This window comes from Xenopus laevis, chromosome 7S (assembly GCF_017654675.1).
Source record: "Xenopus laevis strain J_2021 chromosome 7S, Xenopus_laevis_v10.1, whole genome shotgun sequence".
Classification (NCBI taxonomy): Eukaryota; Metazoa; Chordata; class Amphibia; order Anura; family Pipidae; genus Xenopus; species Xenopus laevis.
This window is the reverse complement of record NC_054384.1, coordinates 51,721,068-51,748,601: the sequence shown is the minus strand read 5'-3', so window position 1 is coordinate 51,748,601 and position 27,534 is coordinate 51,721,068. Positions and strand designations below refer to the sequence as shown.

At 41.9% G+C, this 27,534-nt stretch overlaps 1 pseudogene; it reads right to left on the bottom strand.

The window, feature by feature from the left end:
• Positions 1-1,925: 1,925 nt before the first annotated feature.
• The window catches only part of LOC108697218, a 45,905-nt pseudogene continuing 20,296 nt past the window's right edge, over positions 1,926-27,534 (bottom strand).

Below are 27,534 nucleotides of genomic sequence, written 5' to 3'. Positions count from 1 at the left end.
ATGGCGAGAGGGGGATCTGACCTCGCTGGAGGTTATCCTGGATATATTTCTTCATCGCAGAAGTCTCGGCAGGCAATAGGGGGTAGGTACATCTGGGGGGCATGGTACCAGGAAGAAGTTCAATGGGACAATTATAGGGGCGATGAGGAGGGAGAGTCTCAGCAGACTTCATGCAGAAGACATCCGCAAAGTCCTTGTACACTGCGGGCAAAGACTGAAGGTCTGCTGAGGCAAGGGACACCCGGTGAATGGACTTAGCAGATAAACAGCCCTTCTGACAGTAAGGGCTCCAATGAGATATCTGGTTGGCAGACCAGTCAATAGTAGGATTATGCAGATGAAGCCAGAGTAGCCCCAACACTACAGTAGCCGAGGCACAGACAGCCGAATCTGCAATTGCAAAATAAATCGATGAGAGTTCTTTTGGTGCACAGGCTCAATGCCACCCTAGTTCTACCTGAGCTCAGAGATCCTCCCAATTTCAGGGGACAACGATTGGCAAAATGGGCTTTTCCGACACAATATGGAGATAGTCCAGCCAAACGTCTCCGGAGCTTTTCTTGTTCAGAGAGACGCATCCGACCGATCTGCATAGGTTCCTCTGAGGGAGTGACAGGAGGAGGAGTGATAGAACTAGGAAGGAGGGGTCTCTGAAAGCCTGTTGGAAGAACAGGCAGGAATCTTTTGCTTCGTTCCTTATCTCTGAGACGAGGCCTACCTTGATGGTGAGAGCAATTCAGGACAATTTCTGGAGACGTTGTCGTCTTTGAGCATGGTTGACAAGCCTTGATAGAACACCGCTGCGTAAGCCTCATTGTTCCAGTTTGTTTCAGCCATCAAAGTTCTGAAATCAATGGCGTACTCAATGGCACTGTGGTTCCCTTGCCGAATCTGTAGAAGTCGGGAAGAGGCATTAGTGGCGCTGGGGGCGTCAAAAATAGTATGGAAGCTTGGAGGAAGGCCTTGGCATCGAAGGTCAGAGAATTCTTCTCCCAAAGTGGTGTTGCCCATTCTAGCGGTTTTCCCTCCAAACGGGACATCACATACCCCACCTTGGCTTGGAGTACTGAGAGGGTTGAAACTCGAACTGGATCAGACACTGAGTAATGAAACGTCTGCAGGCTTGAGGATCCCCATTGTAGTGAGGCGTGAGGGAATGCAGGGCTCACCAACAGATGAAGCCAGTGAAGGAGGAGTAACAGCCGCATGAAGACTTCCGGCGACCAGGGACACAGAAGGCATGCGGAAGAGTAGAGTATTGAGTACTTGCCCAATGCGGAACTGCTCACCTTCATAATCTTCCATGCGGGACGCCAATGCCCGGAGAGCTCTTCCGACAGCAGGCATAGCTTCCATGGCCTTATTATACTGTCAGGGTCCTATCAGCTCTTAGTGGAGAAGTCCGGACCAAGGAGGAAGCCCAGGAGTTAAAGTCCAAGTTTGCGGTATCCAAAAGGGGTCAGGTGTAAGCGTAGTCAAGTTTAGGCAAGTGTTCAATAAGGCGGGCAGCAAGAAACAGAATCAGGGTCAAACCAAGTGTCAGGAAGCCAGGAAACAGTAATTCAAGAATTTAGGAATCCCAGGAACACGATTCAGCAATTCCTATAATCGGGCTTCGAATCCATGACCTGGAAGTCCTTTTACTTTCAAAGTTTGTGCCGGTCGCGTGACGTCATCACGCCGTTATCGGCCCACATGGGTCATGGGCGTCCCCATTTTGGAGACGATGCCATTGGAAATGATATAGACGGGGTAATGGGGCCAAAATATTATTATTTGTAAATAAAGGCATTAAATCAAATGATAAATCACACTTAGTTAGGTGCCATGATATCTTAGAAGAGCCTTTCAATCTATCTACCATACATTTTGATGGACATATGATCTATGACATATGATCTAGATGCACCTCATCTCAAGCTCCCTCATCTGGTTTTTCTTTGTGACTCCTGCCTCCAGGGCTCTGAGGGGCTGAAACATATCCTCTCATTATCGTCATGCATCTGTAGCCTTGACTGTCGCAAACCCCATGAAATATTCAGAAGGCCTTCCACCACAAGTTCTCCTCACTCCTAGTTGAAAAGGTTATTATCAGTGAGTACACATCAAGTGGCAACTCTACTACTGTGCATTTAACATGTAGAAATATAGATATATGATTGTAATTAATTGAGAGGTAGTAAAAATATTATGCAAAAAGTCATGCAAAAGTATTACAACAAAATGTTACAACACATTTTCTACTGTTCCACAAAAGAAGGAAATTGGTTAGCAAATGCCAGATGAAACTTTGTACTGCACCACATAATAACATGTTTTTTATGTAAGTGCACGGGCACTGCTGCAAAAGGCAAGTTGAGAAAACGACTGCCTCATGGGGCAACAGCCCACAAGTATGAATTTCGAGATCTTCTATTTTAGAGAGCACTATTGTGCTATTGCTCTCTGCACTAGTGGTTTGGTCCCCCTAGACCCACAAAATCAGGGCAGAGGGGGCTGAGCTGCCTCAGGATAGCACCTACCCCAGAAACTCCCCTAAGTGAGTACCTGATAGCTCATCCCAAATTTGCTAACTTATAGGAAAACTATACTCCCAAAATTATTACTTAAGCAACATATATTTTATATCAAATCAAGTGGCATATTTAAGAATCTTGCCAAACTGGTATATATAGTTAAGTAAATATTGCCCTTTTACATCTCTTGCCTTTAGCCACCATTTCGTGATGGTCTGTGCGTTGCCTCAGAGACTACCTGACCAGAAATACTACAGCTCTAACTGTAAAAGGAAGAAGTTTGGAAACAAAAGACAGAACTTTGTCTGTTAATTAGCTCATTGGACCTAGTATGTATTGTTTGTTCGGTTTGTTCGTGTGCACCGTGAATCCAGTGTCGAACTGGCCCGGGCCGGGCCAGACCCCCTCTCTCGATATCTAAATTTTGGGGGAAAAAAGTTTTCTGCGTTGCGCATGCGCGCTGATCGATGCAGCTCGCACATGCGCCGTTCATGCATGCGCACTGAGTGGTGCCCTCACACAGTAAGCTTGGCGCATCACAGTGGGGGGCCGGAGAGGGGCCCTGGACCAGAAGTCCCGGTGGGCCTCGGCCCTCAGTTCAACCCTGCGTGAATCATAGGATCCCAGGGGGTGGAGATTATTTTTTAAAATGCCAATTCTGTATTTATGATTACCCAATGCTACATAATACTAAAAAAGTATATTATTATTAAAATTGGTTATTTACATGAAGCAGGGTTTTACATATGAGCTGTTTTATGCAATATATTTTTATAGAGACCTACATTGTTCTGGGATTTAATTTTCCATTAATATTTCTGCAAAAACCCTGATCTCTCCCATTCCTCTCCCACTTTCCCAATTCAAGCACAAGCCTACTTTTTTTGTTTCTGCACCAGCTCAGAGACAGATCTGCTGACAAGGCATGCTAAATGCTGTAGTTGAAAAAAAAACCAGACTAATTCAAAAATTATTCACACAGGAAAAATATGTAATTCCTACAGTGCTGCTAGAGGGCACAAAGGTGAAGAAGATGAAAAGGTAAAGAAAATGTGGTATTATGTAATAAACAGTCTAACGTTTGCTACGTGATCAATAGCAACCAATCAGCACATAGCATTTACTTTAGACCTTTAATTACCCGAATTGTGTCTAAGATTTCACAGAAAAAAAAACTCTTTGCAGACTATACGTAAATGTATCTGATCAAACAAATAATTTGGACCAAAAAATAATCTCTGCTGGATGTTGTCTGCCAGAGTTTCCAAACTTTATTCAGAGGGAAGGCAGAATTTGTGGAAATCAGCACTTTGACCAAATAATTGTTTTAGAATTACATTTTGACCAAATAATTGTTTTAGAATTAATTATGCAGCTTGCTGTAATTACTATCTTGTTTTATAAGAATAGGTTTTACTCTGTTAAAAGGGATTAGGGACACCCTAAATATATTTTTTTAGATCATGCAGATATGGAATACCAGGTACAGGATACCAGCTCTAGCTGTATGATATAACCTGGCTATTTAACAATACTGCATTGCCCTGTGAACTCTAGGCACCTTTCTAGTTCATGCAGAACAGGAACTATGAAGCTTAGTGACTGCAACCGCTTCAATTAGGGAGGGGTTAGAGGGCATGTAAAACTGAAAAAGGGAGACTGGGCCAGCCAGGGGTAAATCCCCTCTCTAGGCTACTTATGTCATATTAATTCTGTTAGATGTGGGGAAAAGTTAGCACTGGGAGCTTGAAAACTCACAGCAACCTTCCTGTGGTGCAGGGTAATATTTATAATTATTTACACTTTAGACAGTTTGATTTAGTTTCTCTTACAGTCTTGTTGTGCTCTACCACACAGTAGATCTACATTACTAACCATGTGCAGTATATGGGTGCATTTGTGTAGACATAATATTTTCTAATTTTTGGTGAATAATTTTATACCAATTTTTGGCATATGTGAGTGGAATATAGCATCCTAACCACTATTGTTACTTAATTTAAGTTTTCACGCTACCACTTCAGAACAACATTTGTTTGCTTGCATTATATCTCTAGGAATTGTCCTCCCCAGGCGTTTAAGATCTTTCCAGAAGGTCCTTGCACTACTTGTTAGACTGCACATTATGCTGTTTGATGACTAAGCAGAGTTCTCATCTCAACAATTGCATTTAGACCCTTGCTTCCGACATTATAGGATGAGGTGTCATTCTGGAGTCACTGAGTTATGTGCTCACTCCAACAATCAAATTCTTTTGAATAAAGACATTTGGCTGCAAGTTCAAGAAAATCACACCCTGGTGAGAAACACATGTAAATGAAGCATACATAGGCTAGACTAGACTGGAAAACATCCTGCTCTCACTACTTTGGCCTGCAGTATTAACAGCAGAACAGCAGAGATGTCCCATAGATATCTGAAAAGTGTGTTGAGAGTTGGGAGACTGTTATTTGACCATTCGCCATGTAAATGATCTAATGTAACAGTTCAACAAATCTGTCATGCATGGTAAAAATCTGGAATGTTTTCATTTTTTAATGTTAGGCCAAATAACATAGAATGAAAGTTACACTCAAATTGGGGTGCCTCATGCTCTTGATGACAGTAGGTATAATATTAGAGAACTCTTAAAGTAATACCTACACTAAAAAAACTACTTTTTAAAATATGATTCATTTAAAGTTACCTATAGGTCATGTTGATCGTTTCTTGCCAAGAGGTTTGTTTTTGTAAGTAATTGTTACTTGAAGTTCCTACACCTGACTGTTTTTCCAACCTGACTGTCCCATCTCAGCCTGTCAGTTAAAGTTTTTAATGCTAAAGTACTTCTGCTGCACAAGTATGGCAGCCCCTCATAGACAAACACAGGGAATTGGATAGGCAATGTAAAAGCATCGGGCAAATACTTTATGGAAAAATTATAAGTAGCATGGAGGGCCAATATTAAGATAGATGTAAAAAAGGTATACTTTCTGGTGTCAGTATCTCTTTAAGGCATATGCAGTGAATGACCATTTCCGTTACTGGCTGCAAACTTCTAGATAACGGCATAAAGTAAAGAGAGTATTTACAAATTCTTGGAGAACAACTAGGAGAGCTGTATCTATTGTACCAAGCAAAGTAATAATCATAAAAAGCTCAATCCCTAGAACAATATTTGCATAAGAAAGAGGAGTATAAGGGTAATGTCATACCTGGATATTCAGGGAGATTTAGTCGCCCGGCGACTAATTGCCTCTTCTTTGGGGCGACTAATCTCCCCAAACTGCTTCCCTGTGTCTTCCGCCTGCTACAATGAAAAAACTCCTGCGTCATGGCACTCGCAGCGCTTCGTCTTCTGAAGTCGCCCTAAGTTTCCCTCTATCCAAGTAGTTACGTGACTTAACTGCGCTGCCAAATAATACAAAAACACATTTGGGAAAGAGACTCCCCCCTGAAATTTATCCCTAGTTAATGTATTTAAACTCAAACGAGGATGGGATCCAGACCATATCAGCTACCTGAAACTTGAATCTATTTTTGCCAAAAATTATTTTCAATCAAAATGGGGGCTTGGAGAAACATATAAATTAGCTTCGAAGAAGAATCATTTTTATAAGATGTACTCAGCCCATAGGACTTAGCAACAGGAATTCCCATGCTCTAATTTTTTGTGCTATCATCCCATTCAAAGGCATAACATTCACTTTATAGTAGTCAGAAATGGCCAGCTTAATCACCACCCCTAAGTAGGTGAACTGATTAACTAAGGGGAATGGGGAGTTTACTAGTGCCTGGTGATCTTACTGGGCATTTACCTGTAAAATATTGGATATGGCAACACTGGTAACCAGTCATGAAAGATGTGCAAACTGTGATGTTACCTCAATAAGGCTTTGTAAAGAGGGCCCCACATCCCCTAGGTAAATGAGGGTGTCGTCAGCATAAAGCTAAATACGTTCCTCCCTATTCTTTAATCGCCATGTAAAATTTCCATGTTGTCGAATTGCTTGTGCAAATGGCTCCATTGCTAACGCAAAAAGAAAGGGAGACATCGGACAGCCCTGCCTCATACCTCTCTTTAGTAGAAATTGTTTGGAGTTGGTACAGTTTATTATTAAATAAGAGAAAAGGTAGGTAGCACCTCCCATTGATAGAGATGTGAAACAAAATGGTGGTGTGCAAGGTCGTAAATAATATATAGTGATAAGAAAAAAGAAAAAAGTATGACCCATATAATTGCACCTTCCCACCCTGCTTAGTTGAATTCCCAGAACAAAAAATAATAATAAAACGTAACTTTTATTAATTACATCCTAAAATTAATATGAGACAAATTGAGTATAAAGTGTGTATTAAAACCAAGGTTAGGTGAGGAAGCTGTAATTGACTCAAGGTCGACAGCTACTAGACGGTATTTGGAAGTTGGAATAATGATGTGGGTTTTTCAAACACAGTGGCAGTAATTAGCCCACATCTATCCCAACCGTAATGAAGTGCTGGTGGCCCACTGTGTATATACGTTCGGGTGGGATGTAGGGTACAGTTTGATACAGTATATTGTGGCAAGTGGATCTAAGTCCTGTGCCATAGACCTTATTTAGGCAGTGTGTCCCCGCTTGGATACATTCGTATCCGAGTGTGGTTATGTTGGAGCAGGAAGATTTAACATGCTCCAGCACGCACACCTTCCATAAGAATTGGTGCGTTGCTAAACGGGAGGCAGGAAAATCTGCCACATTAAATCTGCCTATTGCTTCTTAATTAGGAAGGCTGACAGATCGACCAGCATGGGGCTATTGTCTAATTTTGCTCCGATCGGTATAGCAGTGAGCGTCAACGAAGGAGGAGCAGAACCCCGTATTGACTTAGCTGCCGACTTGCTACCGAAGCCCCCTTCCTTCACCAGTACCTTAAGACGTTAGTGTGCCGGTTAGTCCCGCACCGCCTTACAGGTACTCTGAAACGCAGAACAGAGAGGTCCAGCTAATGGAGCGTTGCGCTGACGTATCTTAGCAACCCGAACCTCCCTTCCACCCTTCCGTTTAGCACCAGTTTCCTTATTCTCCCGTCCCTACCTAACAGTTAAAAAAGAAGAAATTGCTCAAAGCGCCTCAACTGCAAGCTTTGTCAAAGGCTATTTTTTGGCGCTGATAGGGTGCAGGTTTAAATAGAGAGGCACATGCCCCTCAAAGTTTGAATTGGCCAATCATGACACAGGGGGTGGGACTGTACATTACACAGTATGTCCACCCCATGCTTCTAAGGAGAACTTGTAATTAGTGTCATTTGGCATCAATAGTTCTAATACAATGTAACCAGTGTGACAGGGTGTTTGGGTAACACCACTGTCTTAGAGCAAAAGACACACAAAAGAGTGCATTTAAACTGCATTGTATGTGCTGCAAAGGAATATTTGGCTCAGGTAGGGTTAATATTCCCTATCAGCCAGGTAATTAAGTGGCAGGTGAGAGAGGATCTACCTGACCATGTAAAAGGGCTGTGTGAGCACAGTTCAGGGCTCTCCAGGGAAGTGAGGGGCTGTGAGAGACAGAGCTGGGCAGAAGGGTCTTTCCTGCCAGCAAGAGAGTTCCAGAGGTTGGAGCCTAAATCCCTTGTGGGGGAAAGAAAGAGAAAAGAACTGGCAGAGTCTGAATCCCAGGAGGGGAAGCCAGCAGGGCTGAGTGTGAAGCCCAAATACTTCAAGGTGCAAGAGGGTGAGAGTTTCCCTTGATGGTGAGCGACCAGAGGGGGGAAAACCCTGAATGTTTTGCAGTGTATTTGCTGAACTGTACCCTGCATGTTCTACAGTGAAGTTGAACTGTAACCTGAACATTTTTCTGTTGCCTTTTCGTTGGAATGCCCAGTGCTTAATAAACCTGTGTTTTTTGTCTGAAGCCTTGGTGTCCCTGTCTCTAAGCTCAAAAATCCTACGCTACCTGCCTACCAAACGCTAATTCCCCCTTAAAAGTGCATGTGCAGGCCACTGGCATGTCACAATTGGTGCTCGGATGCGGGCAGAGCTTTAAAGAGACATATACCTGTTTAAAAGCCTGGTAAGCATTACCCTTAAGAGACTGTACTAATATGGCAACTGGTGCTGTAAATCCCCATGCTACAGCTGTTCAGCAGGAGGCTGTGTGTGCTGTTGGAAAGCAACAGGAACAGCAAGATGGCGACTGGTGGCTGCAGTTCCACCGTGACTGGGAAAGAGTCAGCGAGCCAAGTCTGGGAAAGAGATTGCTAAATGCCTCACAAGTGAAGGGTGAGCATTTCTGTGAGTTGCAAGCAGCAGTGGCAGCTCCTGTAAAGTCTGGAGGAAAACAGACTCGTTTTTTCTGTCTACCACAAAGAAAGTTCTACCAGCAGGCTTCCTTAAAGGTGCAGTGGCCTGTGGGATTGCAACAGACTGCCAAGGAAGTGAGAGCAACTTCGCTCGTGCGAAAGGAGACCCCTACATCTGGATCCAAGGCAGGAAACTGGTTCCAACGAGGTGGTACCCCAAAGTTGGAGCTCCAGCAGAATACCAAGGAGAGAGGCTATGCTGATTTCCAAGTCCAGTCTGGCATATTTGGCCAGAGATCATCCCCAGCAGTTCCACACCAGATGCCCTACAGGAATGGTGAGACTGTTCTTAAAGGGGTGGTTGAAAGGGAACGGCAGGCTGGGGGGATACAAGACTGGGACTGTGGGAGGAAAGGCAAGGTCCTGGGACCTAAAGAGTTAAGTGTGCAATCAGAGTGCACTGTGCCTGTTAAAGGTATTGCTGAAAAGTCAGTAGAGGTGAAAGTGAATGGGATTTCACTGTGGGTCACACTGGACATTAACTCAACTAAGTCAGTGGTGTTGCATGAACTGTTAATGTTTATTCTACTACCGCACGAGGTCCCTGAGATGCAAGAGAACTCAAACCCCACTGTATGTCTAAATTTTGAAACCACCAAAGGGACTGTTAGCCACTCACTTATGGTTGCGAGTGACGGTGAAGAGGAAATTGTTCTGGGTACAGACTTTCCCCTATTCTGGGAGTTGTGGGGAAACAACAACCCAATGGATGTGGAACAATCAAACCAGGTGGTGAATAATGTTGGGGTTATGCAAAATGTTATGTGTAATTTTGCTGTCCAATGTCCAGATGGGAATCCTATGTGTGTGACTGTGGGGTGTGAGGTAACACCCATAGTAAAAAGTATAAGGGGGACCCCCAATGTAAATGTTCCCCTAGCAAAGGTGAATGAGGTAATTCACAGTGGGGATCACCAAAAAGCAGAGCAGGTGTTTCTGCAACAAAGTAGCTCAAGTGAGAGAGAAAATGTCTTGAGTAAAATGTGCCTTAATGTTTTGTTACCTGAAGGGTTAAATCAAAGGGAGAAAAACTCTTTGAGGCATGTCTGTGATTCCAAGTGTGAATGTCTTAAAGGTGAGGCAAAACCTAAGCCCTGCACTTTGTTTGACTTGTCTGCAACTGTGTACAAAACAGAGCCTGTAAAGTGCAGTAGTTGTTCTGGCCCAGGTCATATGGCTGATAATTGCACAATCGAAAGGTCTACTGCGGCAATAACCGAGCTGATCAAAGTCTATGACCAGTTGTGTCTGCAACTCAACTCAGGTGGAGAGTCCCAGTCTACTGAGAGCAATCCCTTAGAGAGACAGGGATATGTCCCGCTCACTGAGTGTGTAGTGAGTGAGAACAGACCTGAGTGTGCTGATATGGAGAATGGTAACATGGCTGTCAATGGGGATAAGCCACATGGAGTGACTGTGGTTGAAAGCAAAGTCATGACTCCTGTTACATTCCTTGGAAGGTGTCTTGCAGTCAGAATCTGTCTGTCTGACAGAGGATGCATTGGGTCCCAATACAAGTAATGCCAAATGTGAGTTGCTTGCTAACCCTGAGCGTGTGACCGAGTGTGTGTCTGGTTGTATAACACAAGTCTGTGAGCAAGATGCAACCAGAAAGCAGACTAAAACTGTTGGCCATGGGCTTGAAGTGAAAGCCCTTGGTGTGTTTAAAAACCCATCATTGCCAGTGGTGGAAGAACACCCTATATCCCAGGCAGTGGGTAAAACTGAAATGCAAAGCGTGCATGAGGGTAACAGAGATGCCAAAGTGTGTGTGTCTTCCCTAGTAAATAAAATTCAGGAGTTGGAAGTGTGTGTGGCTGCTTCCATAGAGACACATGTGTCAGATTCATGTAGTAGCGATAATAAGTTGGCCTTAAAGTGTCCATCCGACTGTGACTCCCATGGTTCAGGCATGATAACCAGGGAGAGTAAAATAAGGCAAAAGTGCAAGCAGAACTATGGGAATGAGACACCTAAAAGTGTGTTAAGTGAGAGACCTGAAATCTTTGACTGCCAAGCTGTGTGTGTGAACATAGCCAGTGCAAATGATGTTGTGGAAAATAGTACCATGAGTGTTAATGGTAATAAGCTAGACAGAGTGTCTGAGGAGGTGAGTGATGAAAATGTACACCTGCCTCCTGAATCTGTGTGTGTGCAGGTGCCAACTACACCACTGTTCTCCAGTGAGCCCATCTGTGTGAGAGTTGAAACACAGTGTACTGGAGAGGAAAATGTACGTGAAGGCATATTTAAAGGGGAAGTTAAAAGTCCTTTAGCAAAATGTGTGCCTGTCCCCACTGAAGTGAAAGTGACAGATTCAGCACCAGCTGAGTCTATTAAAGAGGTATGTGAGTTAAGACCTGATACAGAAGAGGTCAAGTGTGGGTTGCCTGTTAACACAGAATGTGTGTTTGATTGTGTGTCAGAGTTTGTGACACAAATCTCTGGTAAAAAGCACCCTACAACCCATGAATGCAAAATGCAAAGTGTTCATGGTGTGGACAAAGACACTGAAGCATGTGTGTCTGATCTTGCCCTATTTGATCAGAAGCAGGAGACTGAATGGTGTGTGACTTCTTCCATAGGAACACATGTGTTAAATGTCTTGCAGGTTAAAGAAAGGCCAAGATCCCTTTTAAAGGGATGCGCTATGGACAAACGGGTCCCTAGCCCTTTAGTGAAAGACAAAGTGAGTAAAACCTTGCATTTCAAAGGCAGAGTGAGCCCTTTAAAGATAAAAGGTTCAAGTTTACAAGAGCGCACGTGTCTGTATACTCTGATTAACATGTATGTGTTGGATCTTTCACATGCTAAAGAAAGGTCAAAATCATGTTTAAAGGGTTGTGTAACTGAGAAGCAGCAATTTAGCCCTTCAACCAAAGAAAGACTGGAGGTAGAAATCCCGTTAAGAGAGTTTCTTTTGGGATGGCAATGTGTTCCGCCCCTGGGTCGAAACAGAGGGGGAGGATATGTGACAGGGTGTTTGGGTAACACCACTGTCTTAGAGCAAAAGACACACAAAAGAGTGCATTTAAACTGCATTGTATGTGCTGCAAAGGAATATTTGGCTCAGGTAGGGTTAATATTCCCTATCAGCCAGGTAATTAAGTGGCAGGTGAGAGAGGATCTACCTGACCATGTAAAAGGGCTGTGTGAGCACAGTTCAGGGCTCTCCAGGGAAGTGAGGGGCTGTGAGAGACAGAGCTGGGCAGAAGGGTCTTTCCTGCCAGCAAGAGAGTTCCAGAGGTTGGAGCCTAAATCCCTTGTGGGGGAAAGAAAGAGAAAAGAACTGGCAGAGTCTGAATCCCAGGAGGGGAAGCCAGCAGGGCTGAGTGTGAAGCCCAAATACTTCAAGGTGCAAGAGGGTGAGAGTTTCCCTTGATGGTGAGCGACCAGAGGGGGGAAAACCCTGAATGTTTTGCAGTGTATTTGCTGAACTGTACCCTGCATGTTCTACAGTGAAGTTGAACTGTAACCTGAACATTTTTCTGTTGCCTTTTCGTTGGAATGCCCAGTGCTTAATAAACCTGTGTTTTTTGTCTGAAGCCTTGGTGTCCCTGTCTCTAAGCTCAAAAATCCTACGCTACCTGCCTACCAAACGCTAATTCCCCCTTAAAAGTGCATGTGCAGGCCACTGGCATGTCACACCAGACAGTAACAAACTGGGGAATCTGGATGGTGAATTAGTAACATATATAGAAATGACTAGAAATATGTTACAAAAAGCAATCATCAAATACAATTGTAATCAGGGATTAAGTAATATAGGGATACAGACATAGCGACAGTATAGTGGGAAGTCAAATGAAAATATTCATGGTGATGCTTTCATTGAGACCCTGTGGGCTTAGAGTATTGATTAGGAAAATTAATTCACTTTCCTTGGAGAGAAGAGATGTCTCCAAGTCCCCTCCACGGATCCCAAGATTGATATTAAATAGACCAACCGCATGTAATCCCTTACTCATGCTGTTATGTTTATCCATGAAATGTCTGCTCACTGGTGGAAGTTTCTTATTAGCTTTTACCCAATCTGAGGCATTGTCAATGCTTGACACATGCTCAAGAATTCTTCTCTTAAAAGCTCGATTGGTTTTGCCTACGTACATTTTATTGCATGGACAAATTAAAAGATAGATCACATTGGTCGTGTTGCATGAAAAGTAATGTGTCACTTTGTATGGTTTACCGAATCTATCTGTGACCAAACGATCCCGTAAATTTGGAGCTCTACGGCTACATAATTGTGGACAGTAATCTATTGATGTGGCCAGAGTGGGATCAGTAAGTAATATATGCCAGTGTTTTGTCAGAATAGAATTAATCTCAGGCCATTGTCTGCAAAAAGTGCTGATAAATCTGGTGGGTTGCTCCAATGAATTATCAGATTTTTTTGTCTTATTCAGTAAGTCATTTCTTTGTGTGTTAAGTGCCCTAGAATAGGCTTTTTGGATTATGGAGTGAGAGTAACCTCTTGCTTTAAGTCTCTCTGTAAGTTCTCTCGCTCTCAGTTTGAAGGTAGCCAGATCTGAACAGTTCCGCCGTAATCTCAAAAATTCGCCAATTGGGATTCCCCTTTTGGTCGAAATTGGGTGATGGCTCTGAAAATGTAGTATGGAATTGGTAGCGGTAGATTTGCGAAATAAGTCTGTGGATATTGTACCATCTTGATTCAAAATCAATGTAATATCTAGGAAGTCCAGCTTCTGGTTACTGATCGTGTGTGTCAGCCTAATGTTTAGATCATTGTTATTCAGTACCAGCAAGAATTTCTCCAGACATTCCCGGCTACCGGTCCATAGGAAAACTAAGTCATCAATATAGCGAAACCAAGTGGCTATATATTGGGTAAATTGGGACATCTGATCTCCAAATACCCAGGAAGCTTCCCACCAGCCCATAAATAGGTTGGCATATGTAGGTGCGAATGCAGCTCCCATGGCAACCCCTCTTACTTGCAGATAAAACTTATCATTAAATACAAAGAAGTTGTGATTTAAGCAGAATTGGGTTAGTTCAGTCATGAAATCTATATACTGGCCATCCCAGTTGCTTTCAGTCTCCATGAAGAATCTAACCGCCTGTAGGCCATGTCTGTGGGCAATCGATGAATATAAAGATTCCACATCACAGCCCACCAAAAATGTTCCAGATTCAGTCTTGATGTCTTGCAATTTAGATAGCAAGTCCCCTGTATCACGAATGTATGAGGGAAGATTAATAACGAAATTCCTTAGTTTGGTATCAATATATTGACTGGCTTTCTCACATAGATTCCCATTCCCTGATACAATCGGACGACCAGGTGGTTTCATTAAATTTTTATGCACTTTAGGCAACATGTAAAAAGTCGGGGTGGTGGAGGAGGTGTTAATCAGGGCTTTATATTCACTTCTAGTCATCAGTCCTGTGTGGTAGCCATCCTCAATCAGACTGTTGTACTTTGTCCTAAATTTCTCAGTAGGGTCACAGTGTAATCTGTGGTAACAAGAGTTGTCATTCAATTGCTTAAGTGCTTCTGTCATATACAGTATGCGTGGCCAAATTACCACGTTGCCGCCCTTATCTGAGGGTTTGATAACAACATCGTCCCATTCGGAAATTTGTTGAATAGCCACCCGTTCCTCCCTAGTGAGGTTATCTTGGCCTTGCCTAGGCAAATTCAGAAAATCGTTCATGACCAACTCACAGAACACATTGACAGCGGAACTGGTGTGTCTAGGTGGCATAAAACGACTCTTTGGTTTCATAATGCCTATTGGTGTCATCTGTTCTGTCATTAGGTCATTGAGATCTGAAACTGCCTGATCAAATGTGCTTTGCTCATGGGAGGATGATTCTCCTAAATCATGTGGATTGAGAGGGCTAGGTATGCGTAGAAGGGGATTAATCGTGGATTGCATCTCAGCAGGTGTATCCTTATTGAAATATTTTTTGAGCAAAAGCTTCCTACAGAAAAGGAAGAGATCTTTATAGAGACAGAATGGGTTGATATCAAAGCTGGGTGAGAAGGACAGGCCCTTAGTTAATATCTGATTTTGAATATCAGTAAGGGCATGTTCACTCAAATTAATCACAGTTAATTTCTCTGTGTCCTTTTCCTTCTGTATTGTCCACTCTCCCAATGGTTTTGACGCGGGTATGCCCATCTCTCCCGATTTCTTAATTCCCTTCCCCCCTCTCCTAACCCTCTTCTTTCTTCTGTCCCTAAAAAAAGTGAAGAGGGGGAGGGAGCTTCTAAATTTCTGGTATTACCAGACTGCTGTGAGGTTTCATCCTCTGATTTATCAGATAAGGAAAGATCGCTCTGCGAAGTCTGCCTTCTACTTGTAGCTTTACGTCCCCACTGAAACATGGTACCAACTGAATAATCGTGCATGTCCCGAACAAATTTCTGTCTTTTCTTATCTATTGTATCCTGCACCATTCTATCAATCTCAATATTAACTCTGGACATACGTAAGACAAATTGTTCATTCTGGGAAAATTCAGACATTTGTTTTTCAATCTCGTTGATTTTACTTGTTAGGTTCTTGACTGTTTGGTTCTCATGTTCGCATGCTAGAGTTAAAAGTTGCATGGAGCATTTATGTAACGTATCCTCCCACCTTTTTCTGAAGCTATCATCGTGAACCTCAAAGGTAGGTAGAATTTTAATATGGAGGCCACGTGGTATGATATTATTCTCCATATATTTATTATATGTGGATACAGTCCACCATGATTTAGAGAGTTTGATTTGTTGTTGCTGATAGCTTCTAAGTGTAGCCCTCCAATTACAATCCTCTGCTGGAACAGCCCTGTCCATATTAGTGGTAACTGAAAACACATCTGACAGCTGAGTAGACCATTTATCAAAACGAGATTGTAAACTCGGTATTGGAGCGGCCATAATTACACAGCTAAATGTTAAGAGCCTAAATTAGTAAACCAATGTGTGCTAAACCCAGAAGCCCCAAATTTTGGGGAAAAGATTTAAGATAAATAAGAGAAAAGGTAGGTAGCACCTCCCATTGATAGAGATGTGAAACAAAATGGTGGTGTGCAAGGTCGTAAATAATATATAGTGATAAGAAAAAAGAAAAAAGTATGACCCATATAATTGCACCTTCCCACCCTGCTTAGTTGAATTCCCAGAACAAAAAATAATAATAAAACGTAACTTTTATTAATTACATCCTAAAATTAATATGAGACAAATTGAGTATAAAGTGTGTATTAAAACCAAGGTTAGGTGAGGAAGCTGTAATTGACTCAAGGTCGACAGCTACTAGACGGTATTTGGAAGTTGGAATAATGATGTGGGTTTTTCAAACACAGTGGCAGTAATTAGCCCACATCTATCCCAACCGTAATGAAGTGCTGGTGGCCCACTGTGTATATACGTTCGGGTGGGATGTAGGGTACAGTTTGATACAGTATATTGTGGCAAATGGATCTAAGTCCTGTGCCATAGACCTTATTTAGGCAGTGTGTCCCCGCTTGGATACATTCGTATCCGAGTGTGGTTATGTTGGAGCAGGAAGATTTAACATGCTCCAGCACGCACACCTTCCATAAGAATTGGTGCGTTGCTAAACGGGAGGCAGGAAAATCTGCCACATTAAATCTGCCTATTGCTTCTTAATTAGGAAGGCTGACAGATCGACCAGCATGGGGCTATTGTCTAATTTTGCTCCGATCGGTATAGCAGTGAGCGTCAACGAAGGAGGAGCAGAACCCCGTATTGACTTAGCTGCCGACTTGCTACCGAAGCCCCCTTCCTTCACCAGTACCTTAAGACGTTAGTGTGCCGGATACGAATGTATCCAAGCGGGGACACACTGCCTAAATAAGGTCTACGGCACAGGACTTAGATCCACTTGCCACAATATACTGTATCAAACTGTACCCTACATCCCACCCGAACGTATATACACAGTGGGCCACCAGCACTTCATTACGGTTGGGATAGATGTGGGCTAATTACTGCCACTGTGTTTGAAAAACCCACATCATTATTCCAACTTCCAAATACCGTCTAGTAGCTGTCGACCTTGAGTCAATTACAGCTTCCTCACCTAACCTTGGTTTTAATACACACTTTATACTCAATTTGTCTCATATTAATTTTAGGATGTAATTAATAAAAGTTACGTTTTATTATTATTTTTTGTTCTGGGAATTCAACTAAGCAGGGTGGGAAGGTGCAATTATATGGGTCATACTTTTTTCTTTTTTCTTATCACTATATATTATTTACGACCTTGCACACCACCATTTTGTTTCACATCTCTATCAATGGGAGGTGCTACCTACCTTTTCTCTTATTTATCTTAAATCTTTTCCCCAAAATTTGGGGCTTCTGGGTTTAGCACACATTGGTTTACTAATTTAGGCTCTTAACATTTAGCTGTGTAATTATGGCCGCTCCAATACCGAGTTTACAATCTCATTTTGATAAATGGTCTACTCAGCTGTCAGATGTGTTTTCAGTTACCACTAATATGGACAGGGCTGTTCCAGCAGAGGATTGTAATTGGAGGGCTACACTTAGAAGCTATCAGCAACAACAAATCAAACTCTCTAAATCATGGTGGACTGTATCCACATATAATAAATATATGGAGAATAATATCATACCACGTGGCCTCCGTATTAAAATTCTACCTACCTTTGAGGTTCACGATGATAGCTTCAGAAAAAGGTGGGAGGATACGTTACATAAATGCTCCATGCAACTTTTAACTCTAGCATGCGAACATGAGAACCAAACAGTCAAGAACCTAACAAGTAAAATCAACGAGATTGAAAAACAAATGTCTGAATTTTCCCAGAATGAACAATTTGTCTTACGTATGTCCAGAGTTAATATTGAGATTGATAGAATGGTGCAGGATACAATAGATAAGAAAAGACAGAAATTTGTTCGGGACATGCACGATTATTCAGTTGGTACCATTTTTCAGTGGGGACGTAAAGCTACAAGTAGAAGGCAGACTTCGCAGAGCGATCTTTCCTTATCTGATAAATCAGAGGATGAAACCTCACAGCAGTCTGGTAATACCAGAAATTTAGAAGCTCCCTCCCCCTCTTCACTTTTTTTAGGGACAGAAGAAAGAAGAGGGTTAGGAGAGGGGGGAAGGGAATTAAGAAATCGGGAGAGATGGGCATATCCGCGTCAAAACCATTGGGAGAGGGGACAATACAGAAGGAAAAGGACACAGAGAAATTAACTGTGATTAATTTGAGTGAACATGCCCTTACTGATATTCAAAATCAGATATTAACTAAGGGCCTGTCCTTCTCACCCAGCTTTGATATCAACCCATTCTGTCTCTATAAAGATCTCTTCCTTTTCTGTAGGAAGCTTTTGCTCAAAAAATATTTCAATAAGGATACACCTGCTGAGATGCAATCCACGATTAATCCCCTTCTACGCATACCTAGCCCTCTCAATCCACATGATTTAGGAGAATCATCCTCCCATGAGCAAAGCACATTTGATCAGGCAGTTTCAGATCTCAATGACCTAATGACAGAACAGATGACACCAATAGGCATTATGAAACCAAAGAGTCGTTTTATGCCACCTAGACACACCAGTTCCGCTGTCAATGTGTTCTGTGAGTTGGTCATGAACGATTTTCTGAATTTGCCTAGGCAAGGCCAAGATAACCTCACTAGGGAGGAACGGGTGGCTATTCAACAAATTTCCGAATGGGACGATGTTGTTATCAAACCCTCAGATAAGGGCGGCAACGTGGTAATTTGGCCACGCATACTGTATATGACAGAAGCACTTAAGCAATTGAATGACAACTCTTGTTTTAGGACAAAGTACAACAGTCTGATTGAGGATGGCTACCACACAGGACTGATGACTAGAAGTGAATATAAAGCCCTGATTAACACCTCCTCCACCACCCCGACTTTTTACATGTTGCCTAAAGTGCATAAAAATTTAATGAAACCACCTGGTCGTCCGATTGTATCAGGGAATGGGAATCTATGTGAGAAAGCCAGTCAATATATTGATACCAAACTAAGGAATTTCGTTATTAATCTTCCCTCATACATTCGTGATACAGGGGACTTGCTATCTAAATTGCAAGACATCAAGACTGAATCTGGAACATTTTTGGTGGGCTGTGATGTGGAATCTTTATATTCATCGATTGCCCACAGACATGGCCTACAGGCGGTTAGATTCTTCATGGAGACTGAAAGCAACTGGGATGGCCAGTATATAGATTTCATGACTGAACTAACCCAATTCTGCTTAAATCACAACTTCTTTGTATTTAATGATAAGTTTTATCTGCAAGTAAGAGGGGTTGCCATGGGAGCTGCATTCGCACCTACATATGCCAACCTATTTATGGGCTGGTGGGAAGCTTCCTGGGTATTTGGAGATCAGATGTCCCAATTTACCCAATATATAGCCACTTGGTTTCGCTATATTGATGACTTAGTTTTCCTATGGACCGGTAGCCGGGAATGTCTGGAGAAATTCTTGCTGGTACTGAATAACAATGATCTAAACATTAGGCTGACACACACGATCAGTAACCAGAAGCTGGACTTCCTAGATATTACATTGATTTTGAATCAAGATGGTACAATATCCACAGACTTATTTCGCAAATCTACTGCTACCAATTCCATACTACATTTTCAGAGCCATCACCCAATCTCGACCAAAAGGGAATCCCAATTGGCGAATTTTTGAGATTACGGCGGAACTGTTCAGATCTGGCTACCTTCAAACTGAGAGCGAGAGAACTTACAGAGAGACTTAAAGCAAGAGGTTACTCTCACTCCATAATCCAAAAAGCCTATTCTAGGGCACTTAACACACAAAGAAATGACTTACTGAATAAAACAAAAAAATCTGATAATTCATTGGAGCAACCCACCAGATTTATCAGCACTTTTTGCAGACAATGGCCTGAGATTAATTCTATTCTGACAAAACTCATATATTACTTACTGACAATTCTATTCTGACAAAACACATATATTACTTACTGATCCCACTCTGGCCACATCAATAGATTCCTGTCCACAATTATGTAGCCGTAGAGCTCCAAATTTACGGGATCGTTTGGTTAAAAGTCATTTTTCCAAACATAAGACAAAACCTGGAAGAACAGGTTCATTTCCATGTGGAAAATGTAAAGCATGCAAGTATATACACAATTTAACAGAGGTCACAGATAGATTCGGTAAACCATACAAAGTGACACATTACTTTTCATGCAACACGACCAATGTGATCTATCTTTTAATTTGTCCATGTAATAAAATGTACATAGGCAAAACCAATCGAGCTTTTAAGAGAAGAATTCTTGAGCATGTGTCAAGCATTGACAATGCCTCAGATTGGGTAAAAGCTAATAAGAAACTTCCACCAGTGAGCAGACATTTCATGGATAAACACAACAGCATGAGTAAGGGATTACATGCGGTTGGTCTATTTAATATCAATCTTGGGATCCGTGGAGGGGACTTGGAGACATCTCTTCTCTCCAAGGAAAGTGAATTAATTTTCCTAATCAATACTCTAAGCCCACAGGGTCTCAATGAAAGCATCACCATGAATATTTTCATTTGACTTCCCACTATACTGTCGCTATGTCTGTATCCCTATATTACTTAATCCCTGATTACAATTGTATTTGATGATTGCTTTTTGTAACATATTTCTAGTCATTTCTATATATGTTACTAATTCACCATCCAGATTCCCCAGTTTGTTACTGTCTGGTTACATTGTATTAGAACTATTGATGCCAAATGACACTAATTACAAGTTCTCCTTAGAAGCATGGGGTGGACATACTGTGTAATGTACAGTCCCACCCCCTGTGTCATGATTGGCCAATTCAAACTTTGAGGGGCATGTGCCTCTCTATTTAAACCTGCACCCTATCAGCGCCAAAAAATAGCCTTTGACAAAGCTTGCAGTTGAGCAAGCGAAACGCGCGTCAGGCGCTTTGAGCAATTTCTTCTTTTTTAACTGTTAGGTAGGGACGGGAGAATAAGGAAACTGGTGCTAAACGGAAGGGTGGAAGGGAGGTTCGGGTTGCTAAGATACGTCAGCGCAACGCTCCGTTAGCTGGACCTCTCTGTTCATCGTTTCAGAGTACCTGTAAGGGGGTGCGGGACTAACCGGCACACTAACGTCTTAACGTACTGGTGAAGGAAGGGGGCTTCGGTAGCAAGTCGGCAGCTAAGTCAATACGGGGTTCTGCTCCTCCTTCGTTGACGCTCACTGCTATACCGATCGGAGCAAAATTAGACAATAGCCCCATGCTGGTCGATCTGTCAGCCTTCCTAATTAAGAAGCAATAGGCAGATTTAATGTGGCAGATTTTCCTGCCTCCCGTTTAGCAACGCACCAATTCTTATGGAAGGTGTGCGTGCTGGAGCATGTTAAATCTTCCTGCTCCAACATAACCACACTCGGATACGAATGTATCCAAGCGGGGACACACTGCCTAAATAAGGTCTATGGCACAGGACTTAGATCCACTTGCCACAATATACTGTATCAAACTGTACCCTACATCCCACCCGAACGTATATACACAGTGGGCCACCAGCACTTCATTACGGTTGGGATAGATGTGGGCTAATTACTGCCACTGTGTTTGAAAAACCCACATCATTATTCCAACTTCCAAATACCGTCTAGTAGCTGTCGACCTTGAGTCAATTACAGCTTCCTCACCTAACCTTGGTTTTAATACACACTTTATACTCAATTTGTCTCATATTAATTTTAGGATGTAATTAATAAAAGTTACGTTTTATTATTTTTTGTTCTGGGAATTCAACTAAGCAGGGTGGGAAGGTGCAATTATATGGGTCATACTTTTTTCTTTTTTCTTATCACTATAGTTTATTATTAAAGCAGCCTTAGGAGAATGGTACATGAGTTGTATCCATTTACGATAATTAGGGCCGAAATTGAAGTGTTCCAAAATTGACCACATATAAGGCCATTCAACTGTGTCGAAGGCCTTAGTTATGTCCAAAGCGGCTACAGCCCTCTGACTAGTTGCTATGTTTGTTGGCTTAATTTAAATAGAGCCTTCTAATATTCAAGGTAGTTGCTTTACCCTGCATGAAACCTGTTTGATTTTTAGAAATTATTGTATGAATAACTTTGTTTATTCTATGCGTCAACAATTTTGCCAGTATCTTGATGTCAGTATAGGCCTATACGTATCCATGTGCTTGGCATCTTTGCCTGGTTTGTGTAATAAAACTATGGAAGCTTCATACAAGGAAGGGGGGAGGTATCCTTCCTGCATTGCCTGTTGAAACATCTTTAATAGGTAGGGGCCAATAACATCTTTAAATCTTTTATATACTTCTATTGGGATGCCATCTGGGCCTGGGGTTTTCCGGGTTGGAAAAGAATCAATGGCCTCATATAACTCAGTGTTATTTCTGCCTCTAACTGAGCCTTATCCTCACCAGAGAGTTGGGGCAGCTTAAGGCTCATTAAAAAAACTTTTTCTTTCTTCTGTGGTTGCGGAATTTTTAGTGTCATATATTTCAGTGTAATATGCGGTCAATAATTCTTGAATAACCTCTGCCTGTTTGTGCTGAGTCCCTTGCTGGTCTACCAGCTCCGTTATTACAGGGGGAGGCTTTTCAGCTCTAGATATATATATGCTAAAAGTTTCCCAACTCTTTCCCCATGCTCAAAAAAGGAAGCCTTGGTGAACAGTAATTTGCACCTAGCTTTGGAAGTCAAGCAAGTGGAATAATCAGACTGTGTGGTTTTGAGGTTCTGATAATGCTGAGGTATTTTTAACCACCTCAGCTTCACACTCTGCAACTTTGTTGGCTAACTGATTCTCCTCAATTTTGGAATTGCGTTTGATGGCTATAATTTCCCTGTTAAAGAACCCTCTAGTGTGGGCTTTAAAGGCTTCCCAAACAATTAAAGGTTAGCGGAATTGACGTTAATTTCAAAGAATACCCTCATACTGGCAGCGATTTGCTCATCATTGTCAATAATATCTAACCATACAGGATTAAGAGACCATCTTTTACTTGTGTTAATCTGTAGTGCATGCCATGAGGCTTCAAGTGGAGCATGATCTGAAATGCCCAGCAGCAGATAACTTATATCTTTAAGCCTAACTAATAGTCCTCCTGAGAGAAACATAAGGTCTATCCTAGATAATGATAAATGGGAAGTGGAAAAACACGAGTATCGACGTTCTGTAGGATGAGAGTGCCTCCAACACTCAGTAAGACCTATTGCCTCAGTTAAATTAGCCAGATTAGAAGTAGATGGAGGTACCTGTGGGGGTTGCCTATGCAGCCTATCCAAACAAGGATGCAAAACCATGTTAAAATCCCCTGCACACACAACTTGAGCTTGAGGACGAGATGTTATAAAGGAGAGAAGCTGGTGAATGCATTCATCAGAGTATAGTGGGGGGATGTAAATATTGGCTAAGATTAACTCCTTTGCTGCAATTTGGCAGTGAACAAATACAAATCTGCCCCGTGTGTCGGCCTTAATAGAAAGGGGTCTGAAATAAACTGTTTTTTTTAAACAATATTAAAGTCCCTGCAGTGTATGAGGAATAAGCCGAGTGGTAGCACCACCCTACCCAGGGCTTTTTTAGTGTACTCAGTTTACTACCCGTGAGGTGTGTTTCTTGCAAAAACACTATATCTGAGTTATGCTTTTTAATACATTCTAGAGTAAATCTAAATTTTACTTTATCGTTAAGCCCCCTTACATTCCAACTTAATATTGAGTGACCCATTGCATAAACATATCCTGGTAATGAAAAATGCTATACCCCTTAACATTAGCATGGAAATATTTGATTACTGTGTAGAACATATGACATGCCTGAAAAATATTTGGTACCGCCCTTCCACTTAAGCCATTGAATTGACTTGAGTCCAATTTTACATCGCCTGATTTAACTTTATAACGTGTAACTTCCCCGACCGTCGCCCCCCTCCCCTTCCACCCGTTCCCAACTTTGGGCAGAATTTTCTCCCTTAACCTGTGGAATAACATTTATAATTGCAGGGTTGACTTGCCTGCAATACCCTTGTTTAAGGGCTTGTGTAATAACTTTAAATAACCTTAACAGTTTTGCTCTCACTCCCAGGCTATTCATGTAGATTTACCGTACACATCAAACATTTTCCCCACCACATACTTGCCCCTCATTATCCATTCAGACAACAATAACCTCAAGGTACTTAAGAGCGCAGAGTCATCCAGCTGTGCTCTACTACTGTCCCAGTGTAGCAGACTCTTTGCAATAACATAAAGTGATAAATGTCCTTATTTGTGAGTTGAAATCCTTAGATTTGACCATCTTAAGGAGGTATTGCCCCTAAGGATGTTGCTCTGTTCTCTGCACTAAGGTTGGCAAGCACACATAAGTACAGAAAGTTCTTAACCAATGTCACCAATCCAACAAAAAACATATGGTAACTTTCGACTATAATTTTTAAGTCAAAAGACTGACACATTTCTTAGTGTAGAGCAAGGAAATGGTTAATTTTGAAGCAAGATCTGATCCAGTCTTCATAGTGTTACTATAGTGAATCATGCAGTAGCTTAATAAAAACTCTGACATTCAGGTATCTATTTATAAGACCATTTGGGTATCTAGTTATAGTTGCGTTCAAACATCTATTTATCTGTGTTTCAGCACATGACAAAAATACTAATTTATTTCAAAATGGCATAGCTCTATAAAATAAAAGGCAATGGGTACTTGTCAGCTATGCCAAAGTCTTTCATTTAAATCCTACTTAGTGATATTTCAGAGCTGTGCTTCCACACATACAACGTGACAGAAGATGTGTGTATAACCTTTGCTGTAAGTCTCCGTCCTGAGGCTTTGAGAAAACGTGTCATTCCACACATTAACAGCTCAATGTTCCATATACAGATGGCCAGACCTGGGAGGAGAAATTAAAAGCAAATATGCTGGCGAGGCAGTAGGATGCTGAAGTCCCCACCTCCCTTCATCCCTCTGGGTACATCATCTTCCTCTCACATCCTTACTCACGTTTACTGCTGTTGCTATATTAGGAAACTTGGCTAAGCATGGCTTAAAGCTGCTAGGAGCTATAAAAAGGCATGGAACAAGCAGTGGCTGAACAGAAGCATTCTGACAGACACTGACAAAGCAAGTCAGAAACCTACATACAGCAACTGTGAATCAAACAAGCTCCAGAAGGTAAGACTCCTTGTATACATTTTAGATTCTGGTTATATTTCATAGATCCGGTATACAATGGGATAAAGTCAATAAGGCATTCATACTATCCCTTAACAATCCCATCAATCAAGCAAAGCATAATTACCAATTCTATTTCTTAACCCAAAACCTCATTAAGTTACAAATGGGCCCCTGAACAAAGAATACTAATCTTCAGTATTACATTCTCGGATCATAAGCCACCATGTTTTCATAATTTAGTGGTGGAGAGCAAACTGATTTAAAGGATATAATTTAAGGATTAAAGTAAACCTTTTGTGAGCATTTTCTGCTCAGTCTGGGGCTTTTGTCTATAATATCTTTTCTAGAAATGCCAGCTTTTAATAAGCAACATCAGTAAGAACATAAAAAAAAGTAAACCCAATAGAAAAAACATGCATTTATGAAAGCAGCCCTGCTGTTACCTTACCACCTGAGCAAATACAAAGCTCAAAGAAAGATATCCTGCCAATCATTCAAAAATTCTAAATGACACAATATGTGTTTGATATACATTTCAACAGTGTGGTTACACAGAATGTATCATATGACATAAATGAAATATCATTTAATAAATAACAGGCTGAGCTTACTTAAAGTAACGAAATTTAAATTTAGACAACATATTGAACATGTACTCATATATTAATGCATTTATAAGGGTTTTTATTGTTTATTATTAGAACTGGAACTTTGTTCCTAATAATAATAATCCTAATGAATCTGTGTTTCTCCCCCTAGCAATGAGACCCTGCCTTTTAATTTCTGTAAAACATTTGCCAACCATAAATGAGGAGGGACCTTGCAATGATGTTCACTTGTCTAATGGACTTGAGGAGTATGTCAAATCAATTCAAACTCTTGCTCAACCAAGCTCACTGACAGTAGACCTTATAAGGCGAGGACAAGCCAGAAGCCAGAGTACGAACTGGCATAAACAAAGATCATTATTGATGGGCCATGAGGGCCGAGTTCTGAATCCATCACAAAATAATGTGACCTCTCATACCAACCTTAATGCTGCTCAAGCTATTGCTGATCCATTGGCTTGGCTATACAGAACAAGTAGAAAGGAAAGGAAAACCAAGAGTCAAGAGACCCATGCTTCAACTCGCCTGCAACAGAATCAACAGTCTAATCCTTTAAATATCTCGAGGACATGTCAACACCACAGCAGCAGATTTAAGTGCAGTGAGAAACAAAGTCAGCAAAGAAGAAAAAGCAGGTTACAAAGACTCCAAAAGAAATGTCGTTCTACCAGCTACACTTGCCGAGGGGCATTAAATATACTACAGAAACCGCAGCTACCTATTATTTATGAGTTTTAGTTGAAAGTACTTTGACATTTTCCATTATTTTATGTTCTTCTCTATGTTAGAGATTGGTGCGTCTGCATTTTTTCAGACTTAATTAATTATACATAATTAATAAATAATTTTTGCTTAATTAACAATGTTGTTTAATCCTTTATTCCAGTGCTGTTCAACTGGCAGCCCACGCCCCCCCTTATGTGGCCCCTCCATATGAGTTTGCTTGCTCTGACTGCTTGCCTTATGTAAACTTTAAAAAGTATCAGTACTGAGATTAATTGACCCCTGCATTGTTTAAACCTCAAATTCAGACTGTAATTGTTCACACCTGTAATCCCCTCTACATTGTTCATACTTGTAACACCTCTATTGCTCACATCCCTTAAATCCAGTACTTTCACACCTCAAACAAAGGAGCACCAACATTGTGTCTCTGTATGTTGTCCAGTATGAACTGTTCATCTTAAAGTGGTCCTGGTATGTTTCCCTGTCTCCTATTCTACCTTCCCTATGCTCCTTCTGTGTGCCATACTATACCTTCCCTATGATTCTTTTATGTGCCCTACTCTGCCTGCCCTATGCTCCCTGCATATGCCATACTCTGCCTGCCCTAGGCTCCCTGTGTGTGCCAGTGCCATACTCTGCCTGTCCTATGTCCCGATTCCCTGCATCCCCTTTGCGTCCTGTGTGTGCCATACTCAGCCTGCTCTAAATTCCCTGTGTGTGCCACACTCTTCCTGCCTATGCTCCCTGTGTGTCCCATACTCTGCCTGCTCTATAGTTTGCCTGACATATGCTCACTGTGTGTGCCATACTCTACCTGTCCTATGCTCCCTGTGTGCCATACTCTGCCTGCCCTATGCTCCCTGTATGCCATACTCTGCCTGCCCTATGCTCCCTGTGTGCCATACTCTGCCTGCCCTATGCTCCCTGTGTGCACCATACTTTGCCTGCCCTATGCTCCATGTGTGTACCGTACTCTGCCAGCCCTATGCTCCCTTTCATGTGCCATACTCTGCCTGCCCTATGCTCCCTGTGTGTGCCATACCCTGCCGGCCCTATGCTCACTGTGTGTGCCATACTCTGCCTGCCTTATGCTTCCTGTGTGTGTGCCATATCTGTCTGCCCTATGCTCCCTGT